We start from the raw sequence: 18811 nt of genomic DNA, 5'->3' as shown, positions 1-18811 counted from the left end.
TTTCGGCTTGTAGCAGTGTGAGGGACTTGTTCTATTAGTCCATCTATACTAACCTCCATCAGGTTGCAAATTCAATATAATTTTTTTCTGCATCTAGCTCTGAAAAAATATTTCGGCTTCTAGCAGTGTGTGGGACTTGTTCTATTAGTCCATCTATACTAACCTCCATCAGGTTGCAAATTCAATATAATTTTATTCTGAATCTAACTCTGAAAATATATTTTGGCTTCTAGCAGTGTGTGGGACTTGCTCTTTTAGTCCATCTATACTAACATCCATGAGGTTGCAAATTCAATATAATTTTTTTCTGCATCGAGCTCTGAAAAAATATTTCGGCTTGTAGCAGTGTGTGGGACTTGTTCTATTAGTCCATCTATACTAACCTCCATCAGGTTGCAAATTCAGTATAATTTTTTTCTGTATCTAGCTCTGAAAAAATATTTCAGCTTGTAGCAGTGTGCGTGACTTGTTCTATTAGTCCATCTATACAAATCTCCATCAGGTTGCAAATTCAAAATAATTTTTTTCTGCATCTAGCTCTGAAAAAATATTTCGGCTTGTAGCAGTGTGTGAGACTTGTTCTAGTAGTCCATCTATACTAACCTCCATCAGGTTGCAAATTCAAAATAATTTTTATCTGCATCTAGCTCTGAAAAAATATTTCGGCTTGTAGCAGTGTGTGGGACTTGTTCTATTAGTCCATCTATACTAACCTCCATCAGGTTGCAAATTCAATATAATTTTTTTCTGCATCTAGCTCTGAAAAAATATTTTGGCTTCTAGCAGTGTGTGGGACTTGTTCTATTAGTCCATCTATACTAACCTCCATCAGGTTGCAAATTCAATATAATTTTTTTCTGCATCTAGCTCTGAAAAAATATTTCGGCTTCTAGCAATGTGTGGGACTTGTTCTATTAGTCCATCTATACTAACCTCCATCAGGTTGCAAATTCAATATAATTTTTTTTCTGCATCTAGCTCTGAAAAAATATTTAGGCTTCTAGCAGTGTGTGGGACTTGTTCTATTAGTCCATCTATACTAACCTCCATCAGGTTGCAAATTCAATATAATATTCTTCTGCATCTAGCTCTGAAAAAATATTTCGGCTTGTAGCAGTGTGTGGGACTTGTTCTATTAGTCCATCTATACTAACCTCCATCAGGTTGCAAATTCAGTATAATTTTTTTCTGTATCTAGCTCTGAAAAAATATTTCGGCTTGTAGCAGTGTGTGGGACTTGTTCTATTAGTCCATCTATACTAACCTCCATCAGGTTGCAAATTCAGTATAATTTTTTTCTGTATCTAGCTCTGAAAAAATATTTAGGCTTCTAGCAGTGTGTGGGACTTGTTCTATAAGTCCATCTATACTAACCTCCATCAGGTTGCAAATTCAATATAAATTTCTTCTGCATCTAGCTCTGAAAAAATATTCCGGCTTCTAGCAGTGTGTGGGACTTGTTCTATTAGTCCATCTATACCAACCTACATCAGGTTGCAAATTCAATATAATTTTTTTCTGCATCTAGCTCTGAAAAAATATTTCGGCTTGTAGCAGTGTGTGGGACATGTTCTATTAGTCCATCTATGCTAACCTCCATCAGGTTGCAAATTCAAACTAATTTTTATCTGCATCTAGCTCTGAAAAAATATTTCGGCTTGTAGCAGTGTGTGGGACTTGTTCTATTAATCCATCTATACTAACCTCTATCAGGTTGCAAATTCAATATAATTTTTTTCTGCATCTAGCTCTGAAAAAATATTTCGGCTTGTAGCAGTGTGTGGGACTTGTTCTATTAGTCCATCTATAGTAACCTCCATCAGGTTGCAAATTCAATATAATTTTTTTCTGCATCTAGCTCTGAAAAAATATTTCGGCTTCTACCAGTGTGTGGGACTTCTTCTATTAGACCATCTATACTAACCTTCATCAGGTTGTAAATTCAATATAATTTTTTTCTGCATCTAGCTCTGAAAAAATATTTCGGCTTCTAGCAGTGTGTGGGACTTGTTCTATTAGTCCATCTATACTAACCTCCATGAGGTAGCAAAATCAATATAATTTTTTTCTGCATCTAGCTATGAAAAAATATTTTGGCTTGTAGCAGTGTGTGGGACTTGTTCTAGTAGTCCATCTATACTAACCTCCATCAGGTTGCAAATTCAATATAATTTTTTTCTGCATCTAGCTCTGAAAAAATATTTCGGCTTGTAGCAGTGTGTGGGACTTGTTCTATTAATCCATCTATACTAACCTCCCTCAGGTTGCAAATTCAATATAGCTTTTTTCTGCATCTAGCTCTGAAAAAATATTTCGGCTTGTAGCAGTGTGTGGGACTTGTTCTTTTGGTTCATCTATACTAACCTCCATCAGGTTGCAAATTCAATATAATTTTTTTCTGCATCTAGCTCTGAAAATTTTTTTCGGCTTGTACCAGTGTGTGGGACTTATTCTATTAGTCCATCTATACTAACCTCCATCAGGTTGCAAATTCAATATAATTTTTTTCTGCATCTAGCTCTGAAAAAATATTTCGGCTTGTAGCAGTGTGTGAGACTTGTTCTATTAATCCATCTATACTAACCTCCATCAGGTTGCAAATTCAATATAATTTTTTTCTGCATCTAGCTCTGAAAAAATATTTCGGCTTCTAGCAGTGTGTGGGACTTGTTCTATTAGTCCATCTATACTAACCTCCATCAGGTTGCAAATTCAAAAAATTTTTTATCTGCATCTAGCTCTGAAAAAATATTTCAGCTTGTAGCAGTGTGTGGGACTTGTTCTATTAGTACATCTATACTAACCTCCATCAGGTTGCAAATTCAATATAATTTTCTTCTGCATCTAGCTCTGAAAAAATATTTCGGCTTCTAGCAGTGTGTGGGACTTGTTATATTAGTCCATCTATACTAACCTCCATCAGGTCGCAAATTCAATATAATTTTGTTCTGAATCTAGCTCTGAAAAAATATTTTGGCTTCTAGCAGTGTGTGGGACTTGCTCTTTTAGTCCATCTATACTAACATCCATGAGGTTGCAAATTCAATATAATTTTTATCTGCATCTAGCTCTGAAAAAATATTTCGGCTTCTACCAGTGTGTGGGACTTGTTCTATTAGACCATCTATACTAACCTCCATCAGGTTGTAAATTCAATATAATTTTTTTCTGCATCTAGCTCTGAAAAAATATCTCGGCTTCTAGCAGTGTGTGGGACTTGTTCTATTAGTCCATCTATACTAACCTCCATGAGGTTGCAAAATCAATATAATTTTTTTCTGCATCTAGCTATGAAAAAATATTTCGGCTTGTAGCAGTGTGTGGGACATGTTCTAGTAGTCCATCTATACTAACCTCCATCAGGTTGCAAATTCAATATAATTTTTCTCTGCATCTAGCTCTGAAAAAATACTTCGGCTTGTAGCAGTGTGTGGGACTTGTTCTATTAATCCATCTATACTAACCTCCCTCAGGTTGCAAATTCAATATAACTTTTTTCTGCATCTAGCTCTGAAAAAATATTTCGGCTTGTAGCAGTGTGTGGGACTTGTTCTTTTGGTCCATCTATACTAACCTCCATCAGGTTGCAAATTCAATATAATTTTTTTCTGCATCTAGCTCTGAAAAAATGTTTCGGCTTGTAGCAGTGTGTGGGACTTATTCTATTAGTCCATCTATACTAACCTCCATCAGGTTGCAAATTCAATATAATTTTTTTCTGCATCTAGCTCTGAAAAAATATTTCGGCTTGTAGCAGTGTGTGGGACTTGTTCTATTAGTCCATCTATACTAACCTCCATCAGGTTGCAAATTCAATATAATTTTCTTCTGCATCTAGCTCTGAAAAAATATTTCGGCTTCTAGCAGTGTGTGGGACTTGTTCTATTAGTCCATCTATACTAACCTCCATCAGGTTGCAAATTCAGTATAATTTTTTTCTGTATCTAGCTCTGAAAAAATATTTCGGCTTGTAGCAGTGTGTGGGACTTGTTCTATTAGTCCATCTATACTAACCTCCATCAGGTTGCAAATTCAGTATAATTTTTTTCTGTATCTAGCTCTGAAAAAATATTTAGGCTTCTAGCAGTGTGTGGGACTTGTTCTATAAGTCCATCTATACTAACCTCCATCAGGTTGCAAATTCAATATAAATTTCTTCTGCATCTAGCTCTGAAAAAATATTTCGGCTTCTAGCAGTGTGTGGGACTTGTTCTATTAGTCCATCTATACCAACCTCCATCAGGTTGCAAATTCAATATAATTTTTTTCTGCATCTAGCTCTGAAAAAATATTTCGGCTTGTAGCAGTGTGTGGGACATGTTCTATTAGTCCATCTATGCTAACCTCCATCAGGTTGCAAATTCAAACTAATTTTTATCTGCATCTAGCTCTGAAAAAATATTTCGGCTTGTAGCAGTGTGTGGGACTTGTTCTATTAATCCATCTATACTAACCTCTATCAGGTTGCAAATTCAATATAATTTTTTTCTGCATCTAGCTCTGAAAAAATATTTCGGCTTGTAGCAGTGTGTGGGACTTGTTCTATTGGTCCATCTATAGTAACCTCCATCAGGTTGCAAATTCAATATAATTTTTTTCTGCATCTAGCTCTGAAAAAATATTTCGGCTTCTACCAGTGTGTGGGACTTCTTCTATTAGACCATCTATACTAACCTTCATCAGGTTGTAAATTCAATATAATTTTTTTCTGCATCTAGCTCTGAAAAAATATTTCGGCTTCTAGCAGTGTGTGGGACTTGTTCTATTAGTCCATCTATACTAACCTCCATGAGGTAGCAAAATCAATATAATTTTTTTCTGCATCTAGCTATGAAAAAATATTTTGGCTTGTAGCAGTGTGTGGGACTTGTTCTAGTAGTCCATCTATACTAACCTCCATCAGGTTGCAAATTCAATATAATTTTTTTCTGCATCTAGCTCTGAAAAAATATTTTGGCTTGTAGCAGTGTGTGGGACTTGTTCTATTAATCCATCTATACTAACCTCCCTCAGGTTGCAAATTCAATATAGCTTTTTTCTGCATCTAGCTCTGAAAAAATATTTCAGCTTGTAGCAGTGTGTGGGACTTGTTCTTTTGGTTCATCTATACTAACCTCCATCAGGTTGCAAATTCAATATAATTTTTTTCTGCATCTAGCTCTGAAAATTTTCTTCGGCTTGTACCAGTGTGTGGGACTTATTCTATTAGTCCATCTATACTAACCTGCATCAGGTTGCAAATTCAATATAATTTTTTTCTGCATCTAGCTCTGAAAAAATATTTCGGCTTGTAGCAGTGTGTGAGACTTGTTCTATTAATCCATCTATACTAACCTCCATCAGGTTGCAAATTCAATATAATTTTTTTCTGCATCTAGCTCTGAAAAAATATTTCGGCTTCTAGCAGTGTGTGGGACTTGTTCTATTAGTCCATCTATACTAACCTCCATCAGGTTGCAAATTCAAAAAATTTTTTATCTGCATCTAGCTCTGAAAAAATATTTCAGCTTGTAGCAGTGTGTGGGACTTGTTCTATTAGTACATCTATACTAACCTCCATCAGGTTGCAAATTCAATATAATTTTCTTCTGCATCTAGCTCTGAAAAAATATTTCGGCTTCTAGCAGTGTGTGGGACTTGTTCTATTAGTCCATCTATACCAACCTCCATCAGGTTGCAAATTCAGTATAATTTTTTTCTGTATCTAGCTCTGAAAAAATATTTAGGCTTCTAGCAGTGTGTGGGACTTGTTCTATAAGTCCATCTATACTAACCTCCATCAGGTTGCAAATTCAATATAAATTTCTTCTGCATCTAGCTCTGAAAAAATATTTTGGCTTCTAGCAGTGTGTGGGACTTGTTCTATTAGACCATCTATACTAACCTCCATCAGGTTGTAAATTCAATATAATTTTTTTCTGCATCTAGCTCTGAAAAAATATTTTGGCTTCTAGCAGTGTGTGGGACTTGTTCTATTAGTACATCTGTACTAACCTCCATCAGGTTGCAAAATCAATATAATTTTTTTCTGCATCTAGCTCAGAAAAAATATTTCGGCTTGTAGCATTGTGTGGGACTTGTTCTAGTAGTCCATCTATACTAACCTCCATCAGGTTCCAAATTCAATATAATTTTTTTCTGCATCTAGCTCTGAAAAAATATTTCGGCTTGTAGCAGTGTGTGGGACTTGTTCTTTTAGTCCATCTATACTAACCTCCATCAGGTTGCAAATTCAATATAATTTTTTTCTGCATCTAGCTCTGAAAGAATACTTCGGCTTGTAGCAGTGAGTGGGACTTATTCTATTAGTCCATCTATACTAACCTCCATCAGGTTGCAAATTCAATATAATTTTTTTCTGCATCTAGCTCTGAAAAAATATTTCGGCTTGTAGCAGTGTGTGGGACTTGTTCTATTAGTCCATCTATACTAACCTCCACCAGGTTGCAAATTCAAAATAATTTTTATCTGCATCAAGCTCTGAAAAAATATTTCGGCTTGTAGCAGTGTGTGGGACTTGTTCTATTAGTCCATCTATACTAACCTCCATCAGGTTGCAAATTCAATATCATTTTTTTCTGCATCTAGCTCTGAAAAAATATTTCGGCTTCTAGCAGTGTGTGGGACTTGTTCTATTAGTCCATCTATACTAACCTCCATCAGGTTGCAAATTCAATATAATTTTTTTCTGCATCTAGCTCTGAAAAAATATTTCAGCTTCTAGCAGCGTGTGGGACTTGTTCTATGAGTCCATCTATACTAACCTCCATCAGGTTGCAAATTCAATATAATTTTTTTCTGCATCTAGCTCTGAAAAAATATTTCGGCTTCTAGCAATGTGTGGGACTTGTTCTATTAGTCCATCTATACTAACCTCCATCAGGTTGCAAATTCAATATATTTTTTTTCTGCATCTAGCTCTGAAAAAATATTTCGGCTTGTAGCAGTGTGTGGGACTTGTTCTATTAGTCCATCTATACTAACCTCCATCAGGTTGCAAATTCAATATAATTTTCTTCTGCATCTAGCTCTGAAAAAATATTTCGGCTTCTAGCAGTGTGTGGGACTTGTTCTATTAGTCCATCTATACTAACCTCCATCAGGTTGCAAATTCAATATAATTTTGTTCTGAATCTAGCTCTGAAAAAATATTTCGGCTTGTAGCAGTGTGTGGGACTTGCTCTTTTAGTCCATCTATACTAACATCCATGAGGTTGCAAATTCAATATAATTTTTATCTGCATCTAGCTCTGAAAAAATATTTCGTCTTGTAGCAGTGTGTGGGACTTGTTCTATTAGTCCATCTATACTAACCTCCATCAGGTTGCAAATTCAAAATAATTTTTATCTGCATCTAGCTCTGAAAAAATATTTCGGCTTGTAGCAGTGTGAGGGACTTGTTCTATTAGTCCATCTATACTAACCTCCATCAGGTTGCAAATTCAATATAATTTTTTTCTGCATCTAGCTCTGAAAAAATATTTCGGCTTCTAGCAGTGTGTGGGACTTGTTCTATTAGTCCATCTATACTAACCTCCATCAGGTTGCAAATTCAATATAATTTTGTTCTGAATCTAGCTCTGAAAAAATATTTTGGCTTCCAGCAGTGTGTGGGACTTGCTCTTTTAGTCAATCTATACTAACATCCATGAGGTTGCAAATTCAATATAATTTTTATCTGCATCTAGCTCTGAAAAAATATTTCGTCTTGTAGCAGTGTGTGGGACTTGTTCTATTAGTCCATCTATACTAACCTCCATCAGGTTGCAAATTCAAAATAATTTTTATCTGCATCTAGCTCTGAAAAAATATTTCGGCTTGTAGCAGTGTGTGGGACTTGTTCTATTAGTCCATCTATACTAACCTCCATCAGGTTGCAAATTCAATATCATTTTATTCTGCATCTAGCTCTTAAAAAATATTTCGGCTTCTAGCAGTGTGTGGGACTTGTTCTATTAGTCCATCTATACTAACCTCCATCAGGTTGCAAATTCAATATAATTTTTTTCTGCATCTAGCTCTGAAAAAATATTTCAGCTTCTAGCAGTGTGTGGGACTTGTTCTATTAGTCCATCTATACTAACCTCCATCAGGTTGCAAATTGAATATAATTTTTTTCTGCATCTAGCTCTGAAAAAATATTTCGGCTTCTAGCAATGTGTGGGACTTGTTCTATAAGTCCATCTATACTAACCTCCATCAGGTTGCAAATTCAATATATTTTTTTTCTGCATCTAGCTCTGAAAAAATATTTCGGCTTCTAGCAGTGTGTGGGACTTGTTCTATTAGTCCATCTATACTAACCTCCATTCAGGTTGCAAATTCAATATAATTTTGTTCTGAATCTAGCTCTGAAAATATATTTTGGCTTCTAGCAGTGTGTGGGACTTGCTCTTTTAGTCCATCTATACTAACATCCATGAGGTTGCAAATTCAATATAATTTTTTTCTGCATCGAGCTCTGAAAAAATATTTCGGCTTGTAGCAGTGTGTGGGACTTGTTCTATTAGTCCATCTATACTAACCTCCATCAGGTTGCAAATTCAGTATAATTTTTTTCTGTATCTAGCTCTGAAAAAATATTTCAGCTTGTAGCAGTGTGCGTGACTTGTTCTATTAGTCCATCTATACAAATCTCCATAAGGTTGCAAATTCAAAATAATTTTTTTCTGCATCTAGCTCTGAAAAAATATTTCGGCTTGTAGCAGTGTGTGAGACTTGTTCTAGTAGTCCATCTATACTGACCTCCATCAGGTTGCAAATTCAAAATAATTTTTATCTGCATCTAGCTCTGAAAAAATATTTCGGCTTGTAGCAGTGTGTGGGACTTGTTCTATTAGTCCATCTATACTAACCTCCATCAGGTTGCAAATTCAATATAATTTTTTTCTGCATCTAGCTCTGAAAAAATATTTCGGCTTCTAGCAGTGTGTGGGACTTGTTCTATTAGTCCATCTATACTAACCTCCATCAGGTTGCAAATTCAATATAATTTTTTTCTGCATCTAGCTCTGAAAAAATATTTCGGCTTCTAGCAATGTGTGGGACTTGTTCTATTAGTCCATCTATACTAACCTCCATCAGGTTGCAAATTCAATATAATTTTTTTTCTGCATCTAGCTCTGAAAAAATATTTAGGCTTCTAGCAGTGTGTGGGACTTGTTCTATTAGTCCATCTATACTAACCTCCATCAGGTTGCAAATTCAATATAATTTTCTTCTGCATCTAGCTCTGAAAAAATATTTCGGCTTCTAGCAGTGTGTGGGACTTGTTCTATTAGTCCATCTATACTAACCTCCATCAGGTTGCAAATTCAGTATAATTTTTTTCTGTATCTAGCTCTGAAAAAATATTTCGGCTTGTAGCAGTGTGTGGGACTTGTTCTATTAGTCCATCTATACTAACCTCCATCAGGTTGCAAATTCAGTATAATTTTTTTCTGTATCTAGCTCTGAAAAAATATTTAGGCTTCTAGCAGTGTGTGGGACTTGTTCTACAAGTCCATCTATACTAACCTCCATCAGGTTGCAAATTCAATATAAATTTCTTCTGCATCTAGCTCTGAAAAAATATTCCGGCTTCTAGCAGTGTGTGGGACTTGTTCTATTAGTCCATCTATACCAACCTCCATCAGGTTGCAAATTCAATATAATTTTTTTCTGCATCTAGCTCTGAAAAAATATTTCGGCTTGTAGCAGTGTGTGGGACATGTTCTATTAGTCCATCTATGCTAACCTCCATCAGGTTGCAAATTCAAACTTATTTTTATCTGCATCTAGCTCTGAAAAAATATTTCGGCTTGTAGCAGTGTGTGGGACTTGTTCTATTAATCCATCTATACTAACCTCTATCAGGTTGCAAATTCAATATAATTTTTTTCTGCATCTAGCTCTGAAAAAATATTTCGGATTGTAGCAGTGTGTGGGACTTGTTCTATTGGTCCATCTATAGTAACCTCCATCAGGTTGCAAATTCAATATAATTTTTTTCTGCATCTAGCTCTGAAAAAATATTTCGGCTTCTACCAGTGTGTGGGACTTCTTCTATTAGACCATCTATACTAACCTTCATCAGGTTGTAAATTCAATATAATTTTTTTCTGCATCTAGCTCTGAAAAAATATTTCGGCTTCTAGCAGTGTGTGGGACTTGTTCTATTAGTCCATCTATACTAACCTCCATGAGGTAGCAAAATCAATATAATTTTTTTCTGCATCTAGCTATGAAAAAATATTTTGGCTTGTAGCAGTGTGTGGGACTTGTTCTAGTAGTCCATCTATACTAACCTCCATCAGGTTGCAAATTCAATATAATTTTTTTCTGCATCTAGCTCTGAAAAAATATTTCGGCTTGTAGCAGTGTGTGGGACTTGTTCTATTAATCCATCTATACTAACCTCCCTCAGGTTGCAAATTCAATATAGCTTTTTTCTGCATCTAGCTCTGAAAAAATATTTCGGCTTGTAGCAGTGTGTGGGACTTGTTCTTTTGGTTCATCTATACTAACCTCCATCAGGTTGCAAATTCAATATAATTTTTTTCTGCATCTAGCTCTGAAAATTTTTTTCGGCTTGTACCAGTGTGTGGGACTTATTCTATTAGTCCATCTATACTAACCTCCATCAGGTTGCAAATTCAATATAATTTTTTTCTGCATCTAGCTCTGAAAAAATATTTCGGCTTGTAGCAGTGTGTGAGACTTGTTCTATTAATCCATCTATACTAACCTCCATCAGGTTGCAAATTCAATATAATTTTTTTCTGCATCTAGCTCTGAAAAAATATTTCGGCTTCTAGCAGTGTGTGGGACTTGTTCTATTAGTCCATCTATACTAACCTCCATCAGGTTGGAAATTCAAAAAATTTTTTATCTGCATCTAGCTCTGAAAAAATATTTCAGCTTGTAGCAGTGTGTGGGACTTGTTCTATTAGTACATCTATACTAACCTCCATCAGGTTGCAAATTCAATATAATTTTCTTCTGCATCTAGCTCTGAAAAAATATTTCGGCTTCTAGCAGTGTGTGGGACTTGTTCTATTAGTCCATCTATACCAACCTCCATCAGGTTGCAAATTCAGTATAATTTTTTTCTGTATCTAGCTCTGAAAAAATATTTAGGCTTCTAGCAGTGTGTGGGACGTGTTCTATAAGTCCATCTATACTAACCTCCATCAGGTTGCAAATTCAATATAAATTTCTTCTGCATCTAGCTCTGAAAAAATATTCCGGCTTCTAGCAGTGTGTGGGACTTGTTCTATTAGTCCATCTATACCAACCTCCATCAGGTTGCAAATTCAATATAATTTTTTTCTGCATCTAGCTCTGAAAAAATATTTCGGCTTGTAGCAGTGTGTGGGACATGTTCTATTAGTCCATCTATACTAACCTCCATCAGGTTGCAAATTCAAACTAATTTTTATCTGCATCTAGCTCTGAAAAAATATTTCGGCTTGTAGCAGTGTGTGGGACTTGTTCTATTAATCCATCTATACTAACCTCTATCAGGTTGCAAATTCAATATAATTTTTTTCTGCATCTAGCTCTGAAAAAATATTTCGGCTTGTAGCAGTGTGTGGGACTTGTTCTATTGGTCCATCTATAGTAACCTCCATCAGGTTGCAAATTCAATATAATTTTTTTCTGCATCTAGCTCTGAAAAAATATTTCGGCTTCTACCAGTGTGTGGGACTTCTTCTATTAGACCATCTATACTAACCTTCATCAGGTTGTAAATTCAATATAATTTTTTTCTGCATCTAGCTCTGAAAAAATATTTCGGCTTCTAGCAGTGTGTGGGACTTGTTCTATTAGTCCATCTATACTAACCTCCATGAGGTAGCAAAATCAATATAATTTTTTTCTGCATCTAGCTATGAAAAAATATTTTGGCTTGTAGCAGTGTGTGGGACTTGTTCTAGTAGTCCATCTATACTAACCTCCATCAGGTTGCAAATTCAATATAATTTTTTTCTGCATCTAGCTCTGAAAAAATATTTCGGCTTGTAGCAGTGTGTGGGACTTGTTCTATTAATCCATCTATACTAACCTCCCTCAGGTTGCAAATTCAATATAGCTTTTTTCTGCATCTAGCTCTGAAAAAATATTTCGGCTTGTAGCAGTGTGTGGGACTTGTTCTTTTGGTTCATCTATACTAACCTCCATCAGGTTGCAAATTCAATATAATTTTTTTCTGCATCTAGCTCTGAAAATTTTTTTCGGCTTGTACCAGTGTGTGGGACTTATTCTATTAGTCCATCTATACTAACCTCCATCAGGTTGCAAATTCAATATAATTTTTTTCTGCATCTAGCTCTGAAAAAATATTTCGGCTTGTAGCAGTGTGTGAGACTTGTTCTATTAATCCATCTATACTAACCTCCATCAGGTTGCAAATTCAATATAATTTTTTTCTGCATCTAGCTCTGAAAAAATATTTCGGCTTCTAGCAGTGTGTGGGACTTGTTCTATTAGTCCATCTATACTAACCTCCATCAGGTTGGAAATTCAAAAAATTTTTTATCTGCATCTAGCTCTGAAAAAATATTTCAGCTTGTAGCAGTGTGTGGGACTTGTTCTATTAGTACATCTATACTAACCTCCATCAGGTTGCAAATTCAATATAATTTTCTTCTGCATCTAGCTCTGAAAAAATATTTCGGCTTCTAGCAGTGTGTGGGACTTGTTCTATTAGTCCATCTATACCAACCTCCATCAGGTTGCAAATTCAGTATAATTTTTTTCTGTATCTAGCTCTGAAAAAATATTTAGGCTTCTAGCAGTGTGTGGGACGTGTTCTATAAGTCCATCTATACTAACCTCCATCAGGTTGCAAATTCAATATAAATTTCTTCTGCATCTAGCTCTGAAAAAATATTCCGGCTTCTAGCAGTGTGTGGGACTTGTTCTATTAGTCCATCTATACCAACCTCCATCAGGTTGCAAATTCAATATAATTTTTTTCTGCATCTAGCTCTTAAAAAAATATTTCGGCTTGTAGCAGTGTGTGGGACATGTTCTATTAGTCCATCTATACTAACCTCCATCAGGTTGCAAATTCAAACTAATTTTTATCTGCATCTAGCTCTGAAAAAATATTTCGGCTTGTAGCAGTGTGTGGGACTTGTTCTATTAATCCATCTATACTAACCTCTATCAGGTTGCAAATTCAATATAATTTTTTTCTGCATCTAGCTCTGAAAAAATATTTCGGCTTGTAGCAGTGTGTGGGACTTGTTCTATTGGTCCATCTATAGTAACCTCCATCAGGTTGCAAATTCAATATAATTTTTTTCTGCATCTAGCTCTGAAAAAATATTTCGGCTTCTACCAGTGTGTGGGACTTCTTCTATTAGACCATCTATACTAACCTTCATCAGGTTGTAAATTCAATATAATTTTTTTCTGCATCTAGCTCTGAAAAAATATTTCGGCTTCTAGCAGTGTGTGGGACTTGTTCTATTAGTCCATCTATACTAACCTCCATGAGGTTGCAAAATCAATATAATTTTTTTCTGCATCTAGCTATGAAAAAATATTTTGGGTTGTAGCAGTGTGTGGGACTTGTTCTAGTAGTCCATCTATACTAACCTCCATCAGGTTGCAAATTCAATATAATTTTTTTCTGCATCTAGCTCTGAAAAAATATTTCGGCTTGTAGCAGTGTGTGGGACTTGTTCTATTAATCCATCTATACTAACCTCCCTCAGGTTGCAAATTCAATATAGCTTTTTTCTGCATCTAGCTCTGAAAAAATATTTCGGCTTGTAGCAGTGTGTGGGACTTGTTCTTTTGGTTCATCTATACTAACCTCCATCAGGTTGCAAATTCAATATAATTTTTTTCTGCATCTAGCTCTGAAAATTTTTTTCGGCTTGTAGCAGTGTGTGGGACTTATTCTATTAGTCCATCTATACTAACCTCCATCAGGTTGCAAATTCAATATAATTTTTTTCTGCATCTAGCTCTGAAAAAATATTTCGGCTTGTAGCAGTGTGTGGGACTTATTCTATTAGTCCATCTATACTAACCTCCATCAGGTTGCAAATTCAATATAATTTTTTTCTGCATCTAGCTCTGAAAAAATGTTTCGGCTTGTAGCAGTGTGTGGGACTTATTCTATTAGTCCATCTATACTAACCTCCATCAGGTTGCAAATTCAATATAATTTTTTTCTGCATCTAGCTCTGAAAAAATATTTCGGCTTGTAGCAGTGTGTGGGACTTGTTCTATTAGTCCATCTATACTAACCTCCATCAGGTTGCAAATTCAAAAAAATTTTTATCTGCATCTAGCTCTGAAAAAATATTTCAGCTTGTAGCAGTGTGTGGGACTTGTTCTATTAGTCTATCTATACTAACCTCCATCAGGTTGCAAATTCAATATAATTTTCTTCTGCATCTTGCTCTGAAAAAATATTTCGGCTTCTAGCAGTGTGTGGGACTTGTTATATTAGTCCATCTATACTAACCTCCATCAGGTCGCAAATTCAATATAATTTTGTTCTGAATCTAGCTCTGAAAAAATATTTTGGCTTCTAGCAGTGTGTGGGACTTGCTCTTTTAGTCCATCTATACTAACATCCATGAGGTTGCAAATTCAATATAATTTTTATCTGCATCTAGCTCTGAAAAAATATTTCGGCTTCTACCAGTGTGTGGGACTTGTTCTATTAGACCATCTATACTAACCTCCATCAGGTTGTAAATTCAATATAATTTTTTTCTGCATCTAGCTCTGAAAAAATATCTCGGCTTCTAGCAGTGTGTGGGACTTGTTCTATTAGTCCATCTATACTAACCTCCATGAGGTTGCAAAATCAATATAATTTTTTTCTGCATCTAGCTATGAAAAAATATTTCGGCTTGTAGCAGTGTGTGGGACATGTTCTAGTAGTCCATCTATACTAACCTCCATCAGGTTTCAAATTCAATATAATTTTTTTCTGCATCTAGCTCTGAAAAAATATTTCGGCTTGTAACATTGTGTGGGACTTGTTCTATTAATCCATCTATACTAACCTCCCTCAGGTTGCAAATTCAATATAACTTTTTTCTGCATCTAGCTCTGAAAAAATATTTCGGCTTGTAGCAGTGTGTGGGACTTGTTCTTTTGGTCCATCTATACTAACCTCCATCAGGTTGCAAATTCAATATAATTTTTTTCTGCATCTAGCTCTGAAAAAATGTTTCGGCTTGTAGCAGTGTGTGGGACTTATTCTATTAGTCCATCTATACTAACCTCCATCAGGTTGCAAATTCAATATAATTTTTTTCTGCATCTAGCTCTGAAAAAATATTTCGGCTTGTAGCAGTGTGTGAGACTTGTTCTATTAATCCATCTATACTAACCTCCATCAGGTTGCAAATTCAATATAATTTTTTTCTGCATCTAGCTCTGAAAAAATATTTCGGCTTGTAGCAGTGTGTGGGACTTGTTCTATTGGTCCATCTATAGTAACCTCCATCAGGTTGCAAATTCTATAAATTTTTTTTCTGCATCTAGCTCTGAAAAAATATTTCGGCTTGTAGCAGTGTATGGGACTTGTTCTATTAGTCCATCTATACTAACCTCCATCAGGCTGCAAATTCAATATAATTTTTTTCTGCATCTAGCTCTGAAAAAATATTTCGGCTTCTAGCAGTGTGTGGGACTTGTTCTATTAGTCCATCTATACTAACCTCCATCAGGTTGCAAATTCAAAAAATTTTTTATCTGCATCTAGCTCTGAAAAAATATTTCAGCTTGTAGCAGTGTGTGGGACTTGTTCTATTAGTCCATCTATACTAACCTCCATCAGGTTGCAAATTTAATATAATTTTCTTCTGCATCTAGCTCTGAAAAATTATTTCGGCTTCTAGCAGTGTGTGGGACTTGTTCTATTAGTCCATCTATACTAACCTCCATCAGGTCGCAAATTCAATATTATTTTGTTCTGAATCTAGCTCTGAAAAAATATTTTGGCTTCTAGCAGTGTGTGGGACTTGCTCTTTTAGTCCATCTATACTACCATCCATGAGGTTGCAAATTCAATATAATTTTTATCTGCATCTAGCTCTGAAAAAATATTTCGGCTTGTAGCAGTGTGTAGGACTTGTTCTATTAGTCCATCTATACTAACCTCCATCAGGTTGCAAAATTCAATATAAATTTCTTCTGCATCTTGCTCTGAAAAAATATTTTGGCTTCTAGCAGTGTGTGGGACTTGTTCTATTAGTCCATCTATACTAACCTCCATCAGGTTGCAAATTCAATATAATTTTTTTCTGCATCTAGCTCTGAAAAAATATTTCGGCTTCTAGCAGTGTGTGGGACTTGTTCTATTAGTCCATCTATACTAACCTCCATGAGGTTGCAAAATCAATATAATTTTTTTCTGCATCTAGCTCTGAAAAAATATTTTGGCTTCTAGCAGTGTGTGGGACTTGCTCTTTTAGTCAATCTATAATAACATCCATGAGGTTGCAAATTCAATATAATTTTTATCTGCATCTAGCTCTGAAAAAATATTTCGGCTTGTAGCAGTGTGTGGGACTTGTTCTATTAGTCCATCTATACTAACCTCCATCAGGTTGCAAATTCAGTATAATTTTTTTCTGTATCTAGCTCTGAAAAAATATTTTGGCTTGTAGCAGTGTGCGAGACTTGTTCTATTAGTCCATCTATACTAACCTCCATCAGGTTGCAAATTCAAAATAATTTTTTTCTGCATCTAGTTCTGAAAAAATATTTAGGCTTCTAGCAGTGTGTGGGACTTGTTCTATTAGTCCATCTATACTAACCTCCATCAGGTTGCAAATTCAATATAAATTTCTTCTGCATCTAGCTCTGAAAAAATATTTCGGCTTCTAGCAGTGTGTGGGACTTGTTCTATTAGTCCATCTATACTAACCTCCATCAGGTTGCAAATTCAATATAATTTTTTTCTGCATCTAGCTCTGAAAAAATATTTCGGCTTCTAGCAGTGTGTGGGACTTGTTCTATTAGACCATCTATACTAACCTCCATCAGGTTGTAAATTCAATATAATTTTTTTCTGCATCTAGCTCTGAAAAAATATTTCGGCTTCTAGCAGTGTGTGGGACTTGTTCTATTAGTCCATCTATACTAACCTCCATGAGGTTGCAAAATCAATATAATTTTTTTCTGCATCTAGCTATGAAAAAATATTTCGGCTTGTAGCAGTGTGTGGGACTTGTTCTAGTAGTCCATCTATACTAACCTCCATGAGGTTGCAAATTCAATATAATTTTTTTCTGCATCTAGCTCTGAAAAAATATTTCGGCTTGTAGCAGTGTGTGGGACTTGTTCTATTAATCCATCTATACTAACCTCCCTCACGTTGCAAATTCAATATAACTTTTTTCTGCATCTAGCTCTGAAAAAATATTTCGGCTTGTAGCAGTGTGTGGGACTTATTATATTAGTCCATCTATACCAACCTCCATCAGGTTGCAAATTCAATATAATTTTTTTCTGCATATAGCTCTGAAAAAATGTTTCGGCTTGTAGCAGTGTGTGGGACTTATTCTATTAGTCCATCTATACTAACCTCCATCAGGTTGCAAATTCAATATAATTTTTTTCTGCATCTAGCTCTGAAAAAATATTTCGGCTTGTAGCAGTGTGTGAGACTTGTTCTATTAATCCATCTATACTAACCTCCATCAGGTTGCAAATTCAATATAATTTTTTTCTGCATCTAGCTCTGAAAAAATATTTCGGCTTGTAGCAGTGTGTGGGACTTGTTCTATTGGTCCATCTATAGTAACCTCCATCAGGTTGCAAATTCAATAAATTTTTTTTCTGCATCTAGCTCTGAAAAAATATTTCGGCTTGTAGCAGTGTATGGGACTTGTTCTATTAGTCCATCTATACTAACCTCCATCAGGTTGCAAATTCAATATAATTTTTTTCTGCATCTAGCTCTGAAAAAATATTTCGGCTTTTAGCAGTGTGTGGGACTTGTTCTATTAGTCCATCTATACTAACCTCCATCAGGTTGCAAATTCAAAAAAATTTTTATCTGCATCTAGCTCTGAAAAAATATTTCAGCTTGTAGCAGTGTGTGGGACTTGTTCTATTAGTCCATCTATACTAACCTCCATCTGGTTGCAATTTCAATATAATTTTTTTCTGCATCTAGCTCTGAAAAAATATTTCGGCTTGTAGCTGTGTGTGGGACTTGTTCTATTAGTCCATCTATACTAACCTCCATCAGGTTGCAAATTCAAAATAATTTTTATCTGCATCTAGCTCTGAAAAAATATTTCGGCTTGTAGCAGTGTGCGGGACTTGTTCTATTAATCCATCTATACTAACCTCTATCAGGTTGCAAATTCAATATAATTTTTTTCTGCATCTAGCTCTGAAAAAATATTTCGGCTTGTAGCAGTGTGTGGGACTTGTTCTATTGGTCCATCTATAGTAACCTCCATCAGGTTGCAAATTCAATATAATTTTTTTCTGCATCTAGCTCTGAAAAAATATTTCGGCTTGTAGCAGTGTGTGGGACTTGTTCTATTAGTCCATCTATACTAACCTCCATCAGGTTGCAAATTCAATATAATTTTTTTCTGCATCTAGCTCTGAAAAAATATTTCAGCTTCTAGCAGTGTGTGGGACTTGTTCTATTAGTCCATCTATACTAACCTCCATCAGGTTAAAATTCAAAAAAATTTTTATCTGCATCTAGCTCTGAAAAAATATTTCAGCTTGTAGCAGTGTGTGGGACTTGTTCTATTAGTCCATCTATACTAACCTCCATCTGGTTGCAAATTCAATATAATTTTTTTCTGCATCTAGCTCTGAAAAA

The sequence above is a fragment of the Phyllobates terribilis genome, unplaced genomic scaffold (genome assembly GCF_046119375.1).
Source record: "Phyllobates terribilis strain yellow unplaced genomic scaffold, ASM4611937v1 Scaffold_2__4_contigs__length_985480577, whole genome shotgun sequence".
NCBI lineage: Eukaryota > Metazoa > Chordata > Amphibia > Anura > Dendrobatidae > Phyllobates > Phyllobates terribilis.
This window is presented reverse-complemented; position numbering follows the sequence as displayed.